Source organism: Struthio camelus, chromosome 1 (assembly GCF_040807025.1).
Source record: "Struthio camelus isolate bStrCam1 chromosome 1, bStrCam1.hap1, whole genome shotgun sequence".
NCBI classification, from domain to species: Eukaryota; Metazoa; Chordata; class Aves; order Struthioniformes; family Struthionidae; genus Struthio; species Struthio camelus.
Genome location: NC_090942.1, coordinates 50,852,516 through 50,869,087, shown reverse-complemented (window position 1 = coordinate 50,869,087; position 16,572 = coordinate 50,852,516). Strand labels below are relative to the sequence as shown.

At 39.8% G+C, this 16,572-nt stretch overlaps 1 long non-coding RNA gene across 1 annotated transcript in view; it reads left to right on the top strand.

Annotated features, from left to right (window-relative positions):
- LOC138066686 (uncharacterized) overlaps positions 1 to 14,821 on the top strand; it is a 38,864-nt gene extending 24,043 nt beyond the window's left edge. Inside the window, exons 3-4 of the long non-coding RNA XR_011140060.1 lie at positions 6,206 to 6,313; positions 14,555 to 14,821. This is a non-coding gene — a long non-coding RNA (uncharacterized lncRNA). The remainder of the gene's footprint in view (positions 1 to 6,205; positions 6,314 to 14,554) is intronic.
- Positions 14,822 to 16,572: the final 1,751 nt, after the last annotated feature.

The window sequence follows — 16,572 nt, the reverse complement described above, 5'->3', positions numbered from 1 at the left end:
AGTGGTTGCATTATTGTTTTATTAAGAAGCTTTGCACTTTGAGTTTTCATATATGACTAACCTCAGTCTATCTAGCAGTTGCAACAGGCTTGGTGGCACTTGACTCAGTATGGCCAAGACATTTCTGTTTACTAAGTGAGATAAAGAAAACGTCTACTGAAAGGAAAGATATTTGCCAGCCTTTACTAGAAAGATGACTTCCCAGTCCAGATATATAAGCCTTTTACAGTGCTGTGCTATACCTTTTAATACGTCTTTCTACACTATCATAGTATTCCCTCAGAGATTTTTATCAATAAATCTTAAACTGTCTATAGAAGATTCAGCCTGGTCATCCATTCGGTGCCCAGATCAGTCCTGTGAATTGGCAGTCCTTTATACTCCAGGCATGGCCTCTCTGACTTTTGACAGCTGCAGTCTCTTCTTTTCAAATTTCCCAGTGAAAAATTTTTCTGCTCTCAGGAGGGCACTTTCGGAGGAGTATATTATGAGACTACGACTCGGTCATCCTTTCCTTATAATCTTCTTGTTATCATTTCAGCAGGTGCGCTCACTGGCAAGTGTGCCAGGGAAAGTAGTATGAAAAGCTTTGTCTGAAAAAGCCAGGTTTGCCAAAGCTCTAACGAAACTTAATTTATATATGCATATCGCTAAACCAGGAAGCACAGGCTGGATGCAAGTGGATGCATATGCCCTGTATAAATGACCAAGTTTAAGTTATACTCTGAAGCACCATGTTGGTACCCCATCCTTCCCACAAATGATTCATTTTCGTTTGGGAGGGAAGCAGCAAAGAAATAAAATAGTTTTGCAAGTTTGCTCCATGATGCTATTGTTGGATCTGCATCCTTATAGTGGGGTTACTGCTGGGCATAGCTTACCTTCACATGTAAAAATGGAAATCTGTTTCAGCTGAGGTAGAATCAGAGCACCCTGCCCTTGGTGCAGGAAGCGGTTTGCCCTTGACGACACTGGCAGCGAATCTGCAGCAGCATCAGCTCAGTAATGTCCAAGCAGCTCTGCTTCTTGCCTCGTTTCTCTCATTCCTTCCTCAGAAAGCCTGGTTGTGCAAGGGGGAGATTTCATGTGCTGGTGCTCGCCTCGATGCAGAGCAACGGATTGCAGTCATAGCACTGTCATAGCCAAGAGCTGCCATCTGGGAAGTAACCCGAGCCCAGACATGGAGAATGGGAGTACCCCTGGCCAGGAATGACATGCCTAAAAAGAGGTAGATGAGGCAAGTACTCGCTGAGATTATGGGGTGTCCATTCCCTTCTCCTCTGGATTCCTGGCTTCTTCTCTGTGTTTTGCAAAATAGCAGAGGTCTAACTCTGCCTTTTACATTCCAAGTTTAAAAGCCAGCTACAGACAGGCACAGAAAGACAAGATTAGATCTAACAAGAACAGCCTATAGATGCTGCCATGCAGGAAAAGAGAATAAAAAAAATTAAAGGCCTAAATTATGAGGAAAATAATTAAAGGCTAACTTCTTCTACATATTGCCTTTTTATAAATTTTCAGTAGAAGACTAAAAATGACTGAATGGAAAGAATTGGACTGTACCTGACAGGTTGCACCCTCTACTCACTCTCACTCCACTGAGTTTTCCTTTCCCAATCCCTTTCCTGAGGGAAGAACTCAGGTGTCTTCATCTCCCTCTCTGACTTTGCTTAAGTTCTTAAATGATACATGGCCTTACTCTCACCACCTGTGAGACCTCCCAGTGTCTCCCTTCCCTGCATCTCACTTTTCTTCTTTCTTTCTCATGGTCTCATGTTTAATGGGAAGACCAACTAGTAGTCTAAGAGTGTATCTTTTCTCAATTGCTGTGTACATAAAAGTACTGTCTTGAATAGCTCATCTCTGGTACAAGTTTGCTGGACATGCAGGTGTCAGACAAGACTATGTGCTGGGCTCGTGTTTCCACAACAGTGAGCTTGGAGCTACATGTCAACAAGATAGAAATAAATCACATTTTCTCTCTTTGCTGGTCCATTATAAAGAGCTGCAATAACAATACCTCAGCTGACTCTTTCCCACCAACAAGGGCAACCAATAATATCTTTCATATCATCTGAGAGACTGCCAGATAGGATTTTTTCACGTATAAAAATTCTCCGCAACTAATGGGAAAGGGAATAGGGGTTTCCACTAGAAGGAAATACACTACCGGTACCTTTACTAAAAAAAAAATTATATTATTTCTTTCAGACTCAGCAGGCTGAGATATCTTTTCACACATCCAGAAATTACTTAATAGTTTAGTCTTGTACAAGACTGTGTCAAGCTCTTGGGCTCACTGAGCTTATTTATTGTCTTTATTCTTTCAAAATCACGTTGCCAGAACAGGCTTGAAAAAAGGGGTACTGGATAGGATTTTTCCCCCACCACTCTTGAGACCACGTACAGCCCAGATGAAAGCAGCTCCACTTTCTGCACACCTTCCCCAATCCTTCCTTCATCTCTGTCAGCAGCCAGGGAGACCTGCCCACCCTGGTAACCAAAGCGGATCTTTTTCCATCCAGCCACCCAGTTTATCGTCGGAGAAGATCACGACCATCCACCAGCTGACAGTTCCTATGCAGCGTCCTTGCCAGGACCTCAGTTTTTAGGACTAAGGGTGCAAAGAAAGGACCTTTACAGAATCTGTCTGACTCGAAGCAGATTGCTCCTGTCCAAGCGCTCCTGCTTCGGACTGCTGCGGGAGGGATGCGCTGCACCGCAAGTGGCAGTCCTTCACCGTACAGCAGCAGCTTCAAATTCCAGCAATGACTTTCTTAATGCTAAGAATTCTTTACTGAGGCAAAAGTATTTGTTTAATGGGAACCAGATTTGGGTCATAAACCTTAAGCCTATCAAGCTTTATGTTAGCTAATGTTTACCTTATTGTATTTTTTTTTTTTCTCTCTCTCTCTCTCTCTGGTAAAAAGGCCTTGCTGTAAAGGGAATGCAGGGTAGCAAATAAAGCAAAGGAAATCAGGAAATACTATGAACTGCATGTGACTTGCAGCTGCAGGGTTCCTCACAATAAAGAACCCTGCCTCAACAAAGTGCCTTATGTGCTTTAACAAATATCAGCTGTTTGTTTGGGGTGTAATGAACAAACTAGAGCCAGAGTGACAACTGCTTCAAGTAGTTATGAAGACAGCTTGCAAACTATGGCCCCACTTGTTTCAGAGTCTAAATGACGACAGTCAGACTGCTGTTGCTGCCAGCTTTATTTCTGAGCACTTTTATTTCCATATTTCAAAGGTCAGTGTGTGGTGGCGATGGCAGCCAAAGAAAGCCTGTGTGTATGGTTTGTGTGTGCCTGTGTGCTTGTGAGAGAGAGAAAAATAATGAAAGAAAAGCATTTTTTTCAGCTTTACCAATAACTGCTATATTAATAACAAACTCTTAATGAAGTGTTTATAATATGCTAAAACCCAATGCCCAGGTGAGATCGAGGTTCCTTTGCGCCAGATATTATATGTGCAATGAGGGGGACTCTGCCCTGAGGAGTTTACCGTGCAAAAGAGAGAGATGGCGGAAGAGGCAGCCCAGGGAAACATCAACGTTGCTCTTTCACAGGGAGTCATGGAAAGATTAAGTAACTTGCCCAGGGATGCAGAGGTTTTAGATCTGGTAAAACCTGAATTGACTGCAAGCCCCTGAATCTTAGACCATTACTGAGGCTGCATCTTTTCTTTCTTCTAATGCTGATTATTTATGTTTTATAATGCTAATGACATGCTCATATAGAGGCTGAAGATTTTGTGGTATATAATAATCATATAAAAGAATCAATCCTTGTACTGAAGAGATTACCATGTATGTGGAACAAAGCATGGTGAAATTTATGTGGAAAGTTTGGAGAAATTTTACTCAAGCAATAATCTGATTTGTCCAAAAAGCAACCTAATTTTTATCTCCTATCTTCTGTTTAATGTATTTATCTGGTAAATATCTCATGAGATAAACATGAAATAGCACAGGAATGGAGAGTTAGGAGAGAGATGAAAGGCCAGGATTATTTGGAGGGACATGAAGGGAGAGGCTGCCTCGTCCCAGAACAGGGGTCCCACGTTGGGCATGCCTGTGGGAGACAGGTCTGAAGGGAGTATGGAAGCAAAGAGTGAGTTAAGAGTTTGAACGCAGGGATGGCAGGAGGAGACATGTGCCCGGTGGAGATTTGAAAGCCAGGGATTTGAACGTGATGCAATAGGAGTGAGACCGTGGTGCTGATTTCCAAGGAAAAGATTGCAGATTTGTGCTGGCAGCCTGAGCAGACTGGAAAAAGAGGACAAGCATGGTCAAGGCAACATCTTGGACGGACTGAGCAGGAAGGTGAGGAGGTATGAAATTGCTAATGAAATAGGAGCAAGGTTACAAAAACATGGAGAATAGTTTTGATGCTATGTCTGAGAAAAGTAGGGAAGCATTCTCAAGATAACGTTGATGTAAAAGTGACAGCTGTTAGCCTGGCTGTTGGGAGAAAGGGTGGCTGACAGCCCAGTGCTTGAATACAGGGAAGCCTGTGAGTTATCTTCTCTGATGGTTACATGTGTGACCAAGGATCACAGTGACAGGGAGAAACAAAAAGGAAGTTAAATAATGCATCCTGCCCTTCCTATCAGGCTTATGTTTCTTTGCAGGACAAGTTTTCTCCCCCAGATTAATATACAGGAAATTAGCAATTTGTTCAAACAGATCCAAAAAAAAAAAAAAACAACCCAAAACAATCAATGAAGGACAATGGACTTGCAGCCAAAGGGAGACAAACCCTCCTTCAGGGTGTTTATTATTCTGACATATATAGCTTTGCTTTTAGCATAGTCCAGGTTTGGCAGCTGCCTAATCTTCTTTCTTCCCCCTGGTTTAGAAAAAGATGGAATGATTTCATTTAATCTTGGGCCCACTCCCATGCATCTCTGTGATTCAGAAACACTCTTAAGCAAGCATCTCACTGTAAATAGCTATGTTTTTCCAACATGTACTATCAATGATACTCCTTATAGTACATCACCTGTTTAAATTCTGATTCATCACCTATTTAAATTATACTTTCATAGGTTCATAGGAAGACTGATACATCTTGAAAGGTTTCCTTGTCTCGGTGTTTCCTTTCCTTTAGTGGAGAACGGCCTCTTCCATAACAGGCCTGACCAGCCTGCATATGATGCATGTGTATATCCCTGGCAGGAAAAGCTCACACTGAGCAGCCTGTGCCAGAGGAACAGTGTCAGGAGCGAAATACTTGACAAAAGAAATAAAAGTGCTGAATTATCTGACATTATGCGTGGCCAGCAGCATATGAGCTGATGTCTGCCTAATATATGAAAGTTCCAGTCTAAAAAGCTGAAAAAAATCCTATTGACTTTGATTATTCCCTCTCTAGGGTAATTTGCAATATCTACTTGGAACATGCAAGTAGTAAACTAACTACAAGTAAAATTTGAATCCCTACATGATAGCCCTTTTCTTCCTTTCGTTCATGATAACTGTTTAGTCTTCTCCAAGCCTCACTTGGCAGATTTCCCAGCATGTCTTTTTGTAGGAAGCCACTTTAAATTCAGGAGAGAGAAGCACGTGCCATGCTGAAGTAGCCATTTCATGAGCAGTCTCCGAATTTCTCTTACTGCCAAGCGCATTCTGCTTCTGTTAAGTTTTTTTCCTGATAATCTTAGTCTTATAGCACATGTTCACACAGAGTTCTCCAAGGGCAGTTCAATTTGAGCTGCTCCAGTGCTGCTAAAATGAGGGAGGCAGGGAGCTATTGCTCTAGCTGTCTCTCATGGCTTTCATGTATAGATTTTCTCCTAGTTGAAGTCCCTAGAAATTTTTACATCTTAGCAAGCAAACTGATGCAGTGTCCTAGCTTCCCTCCTCTAGTGCACAATTGTTTGTGTGTAGAAATTGGAGTGCAAGGCTTAAATGCAAGTATGCATTTGAGTTTCTGTGGAAAGATAGCTTAAATAAAAGCTTGAAAATCAATTAGCCTTTTCCTGTTAGCACTAATGAGTGATTAGGATTGTCCTCAGCAACATTTCCACAAGTCATAGCTGTAAATCATAGGTATGATATTACTAAGAAGGTACATAGTAGATAGTGAGGATAAATGTTTTCTAGTATGTATCAGGACACTCTTGTGAAGGAGGCTTAAAAAGGCTTGAATACAGCATGGTGATGCTTAATGCTTGCTTGTCTTGTTCTTTTTTTTTTTAAGAGCTTGGCCTGTTTACCTTGAAGTTTGGCTCTTTGTTAGTTCCTCTATGGATGGACACCATATGGAAAGCACAGAGGAGATGATCAGTTGCCCAAGGCCGCTCAGTGGGTAAGCAATTATGATGAGACTAAAATATGGGGTTTGATTTGCACAGCTACTGAGCTGAGCAGTGTTCAGCCTGGTTCTTAAACCTGCTCTATGACTCCATAGCAAAGGCTGTTTCAGAAATAGACTGCCATTTGAGACTGAAGTTTATCCGCCATGTTGATTAATGTGCTTTAGTCAGGGAGCAAATAACCATAAAAAGAGTTTTAAATGCAGACAACACTGAGGCAACCCAGATACAAGTAAAAAATTGAATGTAATAAATGATGAATTTGACAGATTTCTGATAATTACTATCCACAAGCAGCAATAAGAAATAGGCTAATGATAACAATGTTACTAGGCTTTTTTCTTTAAAAAAAGTGGAGATTTATTCTTTCCCATGGACTTACCCCATCTGAGTTTCAGTTCGTCAACAAAAGGCAAACTGTACACCTTCCCTTCACTGTCTTAGACTGATTCACGTCTCTTCAGCTATTTATGAGAGAAGTGATATGCCAGTGCAGAGTAGCTTGTACGGAGGGTTTTATTTTAGAAGCACATTGAGTATGCTGGGATACTGCCATTTTTCTCCTTAGGTAGTCTCTATCTTTATTCTTCTCTGACAAGAAACTTAGGCTTTCATACCAAGAAGCACAATGAAAAAGAATGGTTTTTCTCTTGCCCATTATCCTCCTCTTTGTTGAACCTGAAAATGCACCTATTTATTTCTATGAGAGGTTAACTCAAGAGTGGAAAGCTACTTTTTCATTTTCATTTATTTTCTCATATCTAATTTCTGCTTTATGAAGGAACGATAGAATTTTTTAGTGCTTTTTAAGATCAGGCAGAAAAAAAAGGTGAAAAGGCGATTACAGCACAGCAATTACATAAAAAAACCCTGCTACAGCTGCCATTCCTGCAACATTTCTGATTTTGTCTTTATTATAGCACAAGCATCCATTCTTCTTATCATCAGTTACATTTCTCTTCATTACTAGCAACAGAGATGGAGGATATTTAAAAAAAGCACAAAGAACTGTAGACTGAACAGAAAACACTGACATATTGAGTTAATAAGGGTTGCCCTCAAATGTCTTCTTCTGTGATCCCAATCTTGAAGTGTTTAGGTACTTCACTCATCATCATATGTAAACATTTCTGCAGTTCAAGGTCATTAGTGTGTTCTGCACCCCACAGGCCTTACACTTGCAAAAAGAGGAGGGAGAGGAATCTTTCTTCACTTCTTCAGTTAAGCAAAATCTTTCTCATTTTCAAGTCTGCTCTGCAAGGTGCTGCCACTCTGCAAATAAACTTTCAAGAAGTAGATTTTCTGGGAAGATTTATGCTTTGCTCTCGAAAATTAGACCTAAGGTATTGGTGAAACAATGCAGTGTCTAGTTTTACTATTTCAGATGATCTGTGAAGAACCAGAGGGACTAAGAGAACCTTCCTTAGAAATTATTTTGAAATTCCTGACAACTGATGCAATCTGGTACACTTCAAAAGCAAAATATTTACTCAGAAACACTTTCAAATCTTTCTGTTGAATTCCATGCCACTTGTTTGCTGACTGACATTGCATCTTATGGTGCCCCATGGACAAGTCATTACTTTTTCACTGCATGCACAGTAGCAGCATTCACAGGGGCATAAGTAACACCATAGAAAAGGAAGTCACTTTCTTTGTTGTAGTGTTAGATCGTTCCATGGATTCTCCCACAATGTTGCTCAAGTATGGACCAAAAGGTTCAGACCAAAACCAAGGAGATCAGAGTCTTTGGGATCCAGGAGTGCAGGAGACAGTGGAATGCAGTAGCTTAGCTTAAGGGCTAAGAGAATGTGGAAGCTTATGGATGAAAAATAACTGGGTCAACTCGAACTGGGTGATATGATCAGTGAAACTGAACTGGTCAGTGAATTGAAAAAAAAGTTTGAATATTTTCTCAGCCTCCTCATGGAAGGCATATATCCATTATCTGTCACCATGTGAGAAAGTCTCAGAAAGATGGGGGAGCTTTGTTTTTTCCTCGTGAAATTGGAATGAACAGCTAATGTTGTTTTCCAAATAGCAGGTTAAGGGTGACCAGAAATCTAGGAAAATCTGTCATTCTCTTTTAAGGCCTCTTTGTATCCATCCATGAATACAACCTTCTTCATGGGAATCACTGAAGTTGAGTGGAAAGATGTTAGACAGAAGGCTGATCCCATTTTCCCCCCTGGCTTAGCCCAGTGTGAACACAACAGATCTTTAGAGAAATCTTCCAGCTACTCTACTCAGCTGTTGATGCCAGTTTAAAGCTCTTGTCCTAATTTACAAAGCAATTAATGCATAAAGTCTCAGCTACATCAAAGACTAAATTTCTGTGACAGCTGGGGAGATTACAAAGCCCAGAGAGAAAGAGTTATTTGTTTGGGAAGGAAAGGGGGTGGAGAAGGAGGCTTTGCTGTGGAATGGTTTGGCACTGGAGATCATGCAGATCCAAATGCTAAACACATTTTAACATGTGTTGTAAATCATTTACGTCCTACGTGACAGTCATAATCTGAGATTTATTCCTGAATATCTGTTTTCCAAGAAACCCTAGCCCAAGCAGAATTTTAACCTTACAGATGGGGAAATGGCAGTGACCCTGAAATTCTCTAGGGATTTTATTGTTGCTTTTGAGTTGTATGAGGAAATTTCTCATATCTTTACACTAACACTTTTCACTATGCTAAAACAAGTAATACATAATAAGATGGGATTCCACCTTGAAAGTACACAGTAAATCTCTATGGGTAAAATGGAAGACTGTAGGTAGCAGAATAATGTTTGTACTAGGATACGTGCATTGATTTCATGATTTCAGGTACAGTAATCTAAATTGTAGGAGAAAGGTTGTTAATATATTCCATTTCGTAGGGATATAACTACTCAATGATTTAATTTATATCTTATTTAATTATAAAAATAATGTGCCTCAACATTACCATCCAGCTTACAGAAAATATCCTTATTGTATGGCACATGGGATCCAAAGTGCATACTGACTGTGGGAATTTTGGGGACTAAAATACATTGAGTTCTAAAATATGCCTTAAGTTTAACTTAATAGGTGGATCTTTCAAAAGTCCCGTTACTTTATCTAGACTAATAAAAGGCTAACAAAGGATGGTCTTGGTCCAAAGTCTGTTAAACCTATGTATATTTATTACCTGGGCATAGCAAACTTCCCTGTATTGCTATTTGTTTTATCTTGTGTAGAAGAGACCGCTTCTTAATGTTTACCCATAGCATCACAGTTGAATTTAGTTGCCCTTACTTCCTGCCCTCTATCTTACCTGTCCTTGCAACTTTTGAAGAGACTGCATCATAGAAATAGAGACCTAGAGAGATCACTGCAACCAAAGTAGTACAGCACTGGATGGAGACCTATTGTCTGTAGGAAGAGTAATGACTTTAAGTATCTATGGCTCCTGCTCTTGATTTCAGAGCTGAGCTCCATGCTACTTAGCTCAGAAAAATTTAGAAGGATCAGTTCACATCTCACCCTCTGCATTTGCCAATAACACTACTTTTACTAACGTGTCTTTTCAAAAGCTGAATGGAATAACTGGTGGGGATGAAGCTAGAGATCCTGTAAAACTAATTACAAAGTTAATTTTATGTGGATTGAAGGTAAATTTGGAGTCTGGTACTCTATAGACATGCTGTGAAGTGGATTAACTCTTTAATATCTTGTATTAAAGCAGCAACAAGCTAAGCAGAGATGAAATTGGTCCACAAGAACTTGATGGGGATAAAGCAAGGACTACAGAAAATCAGAAATGTTATGTACAATTAAGAAAAGTGCTAATGATCACTTTAATCGATGACATTGGAGGCAGAAAGGCTGCTAGGTCACGTATTCCGTCCAAGACCACTGCTAGCTTATTTCCTTATCATTGACAGGAATAGTTTTCAATTTCATACCTGATTTTGGCTCATCTTTCACTTCTAGCTAACCAGCAAAATCTATCTGAATTTCACAGGTCTGATTCTACTTTTCCAGAAAGCTTAAGGTAAAAATGAAGAAGGCATTTGCAAGAAAGAAGGGTTCAAAATATGAAGGTTTTCCCCTTGAAAACTCTCGTCCTTAGATCACCCTAATTTGTTACGGCTTGGCCTGGAACAGCTTTGCATTTATTTTCTGCCTTGGTCCTTAGCAACAGCTTGTGCCTTTGGAGGCCTTCAGGAATTTGGGGGGTGGGGTGAGGGGTGGAATTGTGGGCAACTGAAGTTCTCAATCACAGAGGGCTGTGCTGTGCCACGGCTTGGGCAGTTTGTGCTAGGCAGCTCCCCAAAGCTTTCACCTGAGCCTTCAGAACACCAAATAATGTCATTGCTGTTTGGGCACGCGTCTCAGCAGGTCTCGACTGGAGCAGCTGTCCTACATGACGTTGTGCAGGACACTTGTGCACCCAGCTGACTCTGGAACAAGACAGGACATGAGGGAAAAAAGAGGCTTCTGAGCTGCTCCTACCACTGCCAATAAGTGACCTTGGCAGTGATTATTTTTGCGTCACACTTAAGGCCAGTGCTCCAACATATGGTGTACCCCGGCTTTTGCATCTAGGTAAACTGAGGCCCATTGTATCTAATCTAATTAGGCCCTCTGCTTTATTATCACAATAAATAGACCCCAAATCATCCCTAGCTCCGTTGCTGAGGCCAGTTTTTTGCCAAGAAAGGCTGGATGGGGAGGAAGAGGACTGTGTATGAAGTGGTAGAGAGGACACAGCCTGTCTATGCTTTATAGAAATCAGATGCAGGGTAAGATGTGTATAACCTGAAAGAGTCGATTAACATTTGAGTCCTCCTCTCTATTCCCACTTTTATTTCAAGCAATAGGACTGATACAGTGTAGGGTAGGTATAGAAAAGCTGAAAGACAGGAATAATAAACAAATCAAATATAATTGTATGTATAGAATCTGAATGCTGCACTTATATAGCAAGATGCTCTTTGAATCTTGAAAGAGAAAAACATTTCCCTGCGAAGACCAGACACAGCTCTCTCAGAACCCTGATTTCCATCAAGCCTAGATGAGACTGTGGAAAAGGAAATTGAAGTATGTACAAAGAATAGGAGCGAGGAAAGAGGGAATATTTCAGGGGTAGAGAGGAGAATAAGGATTTTATTCAGGAAAAAAACATAGAAACACAAAAAGATACTGAATAGTAGTATTGTTTGGGTGCTTTTCCTGTTTAAAATGACTAATCTCCCTAGAGCCATAGGTCAAAATCTAGGCAGGATTGGCTTTGCCCTTCATCCTCATCTCCATGGGAATAGATTAGTACTTAACAGCACACGCTACAGCAGGAAACAGTCTCAGTGTGTCAAACGTCTGATCAAGAGCATTTCCTTGCTAAGTACAATTCTATGATCGACTTAGGGTTTCTTTTTTCAAGTTCAGCAAAACCTTCTGCATCACCACAAACAAGTGATGGAGTTACAGAATTATACTGCTCATGTAATTTAATTTGTGTTTTTTGCATCTCCCAGTAGGAGAATATAAATATGACCTGGCTTTTTCAGCTTTCTGTGCTTAGATTGTCCATATGCTCTTTCTACCCTGGATGGAGTCTGTAAATATACAACAATAAGAAGAACCAATGAATTAGATAAATGTTTAAATTAAGATAGTTTATTTCTAGCTTTTGCAGAATACTAATCAGACCTACTTCATCTGACACAGTTGCCAAGGTCATTTTTCACTTGAATTAACATAAAAATTAAGGTGACTAAATCAGTGGTACATATGTTGTTTAGATTAGTTACCACTTAAGTCTCTCAGCCAGCCAGACATATGGATAAACTAGGCACAGATTAAGCAGGTCTGAGTTGACATTAAAATACTATTCTCGTGATAAATATTGTAATACAAACAAATATATGACAAACGTAACGCGGGTAGAATTCATTTTCATTTTCAGGATAATATTGATGCTACCCCAGGACTATTCTATTAGTGTTGTGAGTAAATTCAAGGCTTGCTAATAGGTGATAGTAGAAAACAAAATAATCAAGTCAGATTTCTCTTAATTGTCTCCCTAAGTAGATGTGAAAAATTTTATAACTCTGCATGCTGAAAGCTGCCGTTACCTAAATAACCAGAAGTGATTTGTCACTTTAGGTGTCTTGGATTCTGAGTGGCAAATTCGAGAACTTGAGTTTTTGAAAAAGTGGTGTAGTTCAGCCTCAGAAGTTCAGTTCTTAATAATGCCTTGAAGTCAACACCAATCATGGCAATATTTCTTTTTTTTCTTAACTGTGGGCTGCAGAGGGAGCCTAATAGAGTTAGGGCTCAAAAAACTCTACAATTCAGAAAAAGGTGGCCAAGTCCCCAAGGCGCCTTTAAAAATACATCTTTAGAGCCTTCTTATTTGGCACAGTGCGATCTGAATCTGCACAGAATATCAACACCTCATCTCTTCTGTGGCTCAAAACAATCTGCTGGCAGGGAGGTATATGGGCCTGGAGGAGTCCTTCTAACCTGGTGAGCACTACTTAGCTTGTTCTTCATGACATGGTTGTCGCAGTGGCTTTTATAGGTGAGCCTGGCACAGGGGCTCCTCGACCTTTCCAACCGTCAGCTGTAAGCCGTGGCTTACAGCAGTGATTCGTGTGCTAACTCTTCTACTGGGGTAAATGAGTTCAGCTCTTCTGACATCTCTTTACGGCAGCATGTTATTTGGTTTGGTGTTGAACCCGGTTTATTCTCCTCCTTCTAACTGCTATTTGCACTTTCCATTTATTTCTAGTGTTATGTTGTATACTAATGCTTGAGTAATCAGGTCATGGTTGTGGGAAGCAATGGTGCAGTAGTTGTTGGTATTTTTTTTTGAGCTTTCGATCAAGCCTTTTACTAACTTTCTATAGCTAAGAAATGCTTTTCCATTTTTGCTGAGGTTTTCCTTGCTAGATACCTGTGCCCACATCCTAGCTGAGGCAGCAAGAGACTGAATTTGGTCTCATCTTTGGTTTTTTGCTCAGCCTCAGAAACTTGTCACAGCCAGGAGCTGGGCTGCATCTGGCAGGCTCTCTACCCTGGCCTGCAGTAAAAGGGGTGGCCTCGCTCCTGACTGAGGAGAGGAAAGCTTACAACTTGCTTGCTGATGCCGTGCCTCACTTTTGCTAATGCTGTTAGTTTCACACTTGCCTGAGCTCTAAACTGCAAATGAACGGACACCTTAAACCATGTAGCCCTGTGTTATTTCAAGGTGATGTTGAGCTACTGAGCTGTGCTTGTGACCTGAAGGGTGGTGAACAGCAATACTTTACCTTACAGCTTTTGCACAACTCTGAAATTGCACCACCCCAAAAGAACTGTATCAGCACAGATTCTGACAACTTTCTTGCACTAATTCCCTGTCAGCTCCATATCAATCAAATTGTTTGCACAAATATAAATCTACACTTGATTTAAAGAATTTGCTTTCATTGAGTGAAAAACTCTATAAAATAATCTTGGTAAAACCTACTGTTTTATTTTGTTTTTGTATATGCACTTGCATATACTTATGTGCAACACCAGGAGAAAAATACTTTTGACTGTCTCCTGCAGTCAACAAGGAAAAAGGGCTTTCAAGACTATGCTACAAGCGTTTCAGTTTCTTTCCCCTGAGACTGAAGTATCATAGCAGTTGAAGATGTCAATCACTTTTAAACCAAGCTGTTTACAGACCATTATTCCCAAGGCTTTATTTGCTTGCTTCCTCTGCATGTGAGATGGTGGAGATGATATAACTATTAAAAAAACTGTCATTATCACTTCAGCTGACCTCTTACCCTTAAAACAGCCTATCTTTGTATTCTACCTCAGTCCCTGTGTTTTTCAGACCAAGATATTTCACTACAGGCTGGAGGGCTTGTGAATAACTGTCTTATCCATCACTGAGGGTCATGAGTATTACATAGGGAATATGCAGCGAATTAAGTGTCTAACAATTAGCATCACTTTTTTATTTATCTTTCAAAAATGTTGCTCTGCATTTTGAAGTGCTCTTTAAGATCAAACAAGTCTTTTGTGCTAATTACTTGATGTTAAAGAAGGACTTCTGAGGACTGAAAAAACATTCAGCTTCACAAAGGTCACTGGGCTTGATAGAGATATTCTGATGAAATATACTGCCTGTAACAGAAAGAGGAGAAAGCTAGTTAATTTAGAAGTCTCCTTTAATCTTAATTTCTACGAAAGCATGAAATACTACTAATAATCTGCTTTTACGTGACATTTTCAGATATCCCTCTTTGTAATTGGTTCTGTTCTGCACCTGCATTGTCATACAGCCTGGGAGAAGGACAGCATGATGATATATTCCAGGATGTATCAGGGGAACGATCCCCAGTGATAGCAAAGAAGCATTAACACTATTATACAAGGCCCAGGTAAAAGAACATCCGGATTTTTTTGCTGGTCAGGAAGAATGAATTACATATGAACAAGTGAAGAGCACTGCAAGAATTAGCAAAAGAAAGGAGAGTCCCCTGTAGAAATAAAGGTGAGCAAGCCAAACGGTCTAGGTTCCTGGAAGAAAGATTAGGTAGGGAAAATATTGTTCTGTAAAAATATGTTAGGGTATTTGAGACACCAAAGAGGGAGAGGAGCTGTTTAAGCAAAAGGACAGCATTTGTACTGGAAAAAAAATAGAAATGATTGCACAACAGATAAACTTCATTGAAAATTGGAGGAAGATTTTGAGACATCTTGGGAATAAAGATCTGGGACAGCCTCTTGATGGGTGTCATAACTGCAAAAAAGCATAGTTGTTTTAGGAAGAAATTTGGTATATTCATGGCCAGACTTGCGCAGTGTGGTTGCCTGTGATAGCTGAGGATTGAACCTTATGATGTTAACCTTTTTAAAACCTCTTTTTTTTTTTTTGAATTTTGGGTTGGTTTTAACCAATCCCCTCCACTCTTGAGGAAGTGTGACCTGAGATAACAATTAAAGAGTATTTCATTTTATGTGTGAGGGAGTGAAAAAATCTACATAAAATTGTGATTGATTTTCTGTTGTCGCTTTTAGTTTTATCTTTTACTTTAAAGCATGTAATGGTGTGACCTTAGCGTTAGCTTAAAATAATTTCTATGGAGGATATATATTATATAAAGATATGTATGCTAATTAATGCCACACATACTGCTCGCAGACTGCACACAGACAGCTGCTTAGAAGAGAAAAATATTCTACTCTAAATAGAAGTACAGTATTAATATAGTCCTTGAGTTCAACCCCTTTACATAGGCCCACAAAATTGCTCTATTAGTGGACAAATGATCAGTGCTTTGGTCTCCAATGAGAAGCTGCGCCCTGAGTCATCAATCTGCTTAGAATGGTTTCAATTTTTTATTGTTACCATAGGAACATTCAATAATTTTTTTCAATAATTCAGTTTCGGAGAAATTTAGAAAACTCCCAGGGATGAAATCAAAACGATACCTAGGGAAAATACAGTTCAAGCACTGCAGGGGGAACTCCATACAACAGATACTAATTTCTGAGCATGTTGAGCGCAGGTTTTGTTATCAACAGGAAGTGGTGATTCTGTAGCTGCTGTTTGGTTTCTGTTCCAGTAATTCTGTACCATTTTAACAGAAAGCAGTATGTGGTTCAAATATTTATAAGTGTATAATTAATTTACAGGTGTGTCTGTCTTTTTTTTTTTCAAAATAAATGATATTGTGGTGGTGGAAAAATAATGGCAACAGTCAAAATATTTGAGAGGGAGAATGAGAAAAATCATTTTATCTGCAGTTTTCTTTTCAATTATTTCTTAGATCATGATAATTCTTTTTTTTTTTTTTCCCTTCTGAATTTTATGTAAGGTACAGAAAAAACTGGGTGTATTTGTTTGTACTGCATGTTCTCTCTGGATCATTTTGCTACCAAGTGCTAGAACTGAGTTGGGTAATACATTTATTATTACTCTGGCAGAGTCTGGGAACAGGAAATGAATGTCTGCTGTCAAGGGAGGAATGGTTCAAAGCCCTGTGAGGTCAACAGACGATTTTCCATTTACTTCAGTGGGTTTGGATCAGTCTGTTTATCTCTGGTAATTCATTACAGTTTCAAGTGAGGTAAAGGGGCTGCAGAATCAAATCCATGTATAGGTCACTATGGAAAGGCAATTGTCAGTGTTTAGTATATTGTGTGCAAGAAACAACCGGGTGCTTTTCTTATCAAAATGTGTGACTGGAGGTTGACGGTAGATATTACGGAACAAAGTATCATCAAGAAAGGGAGAGTTTAATGCAG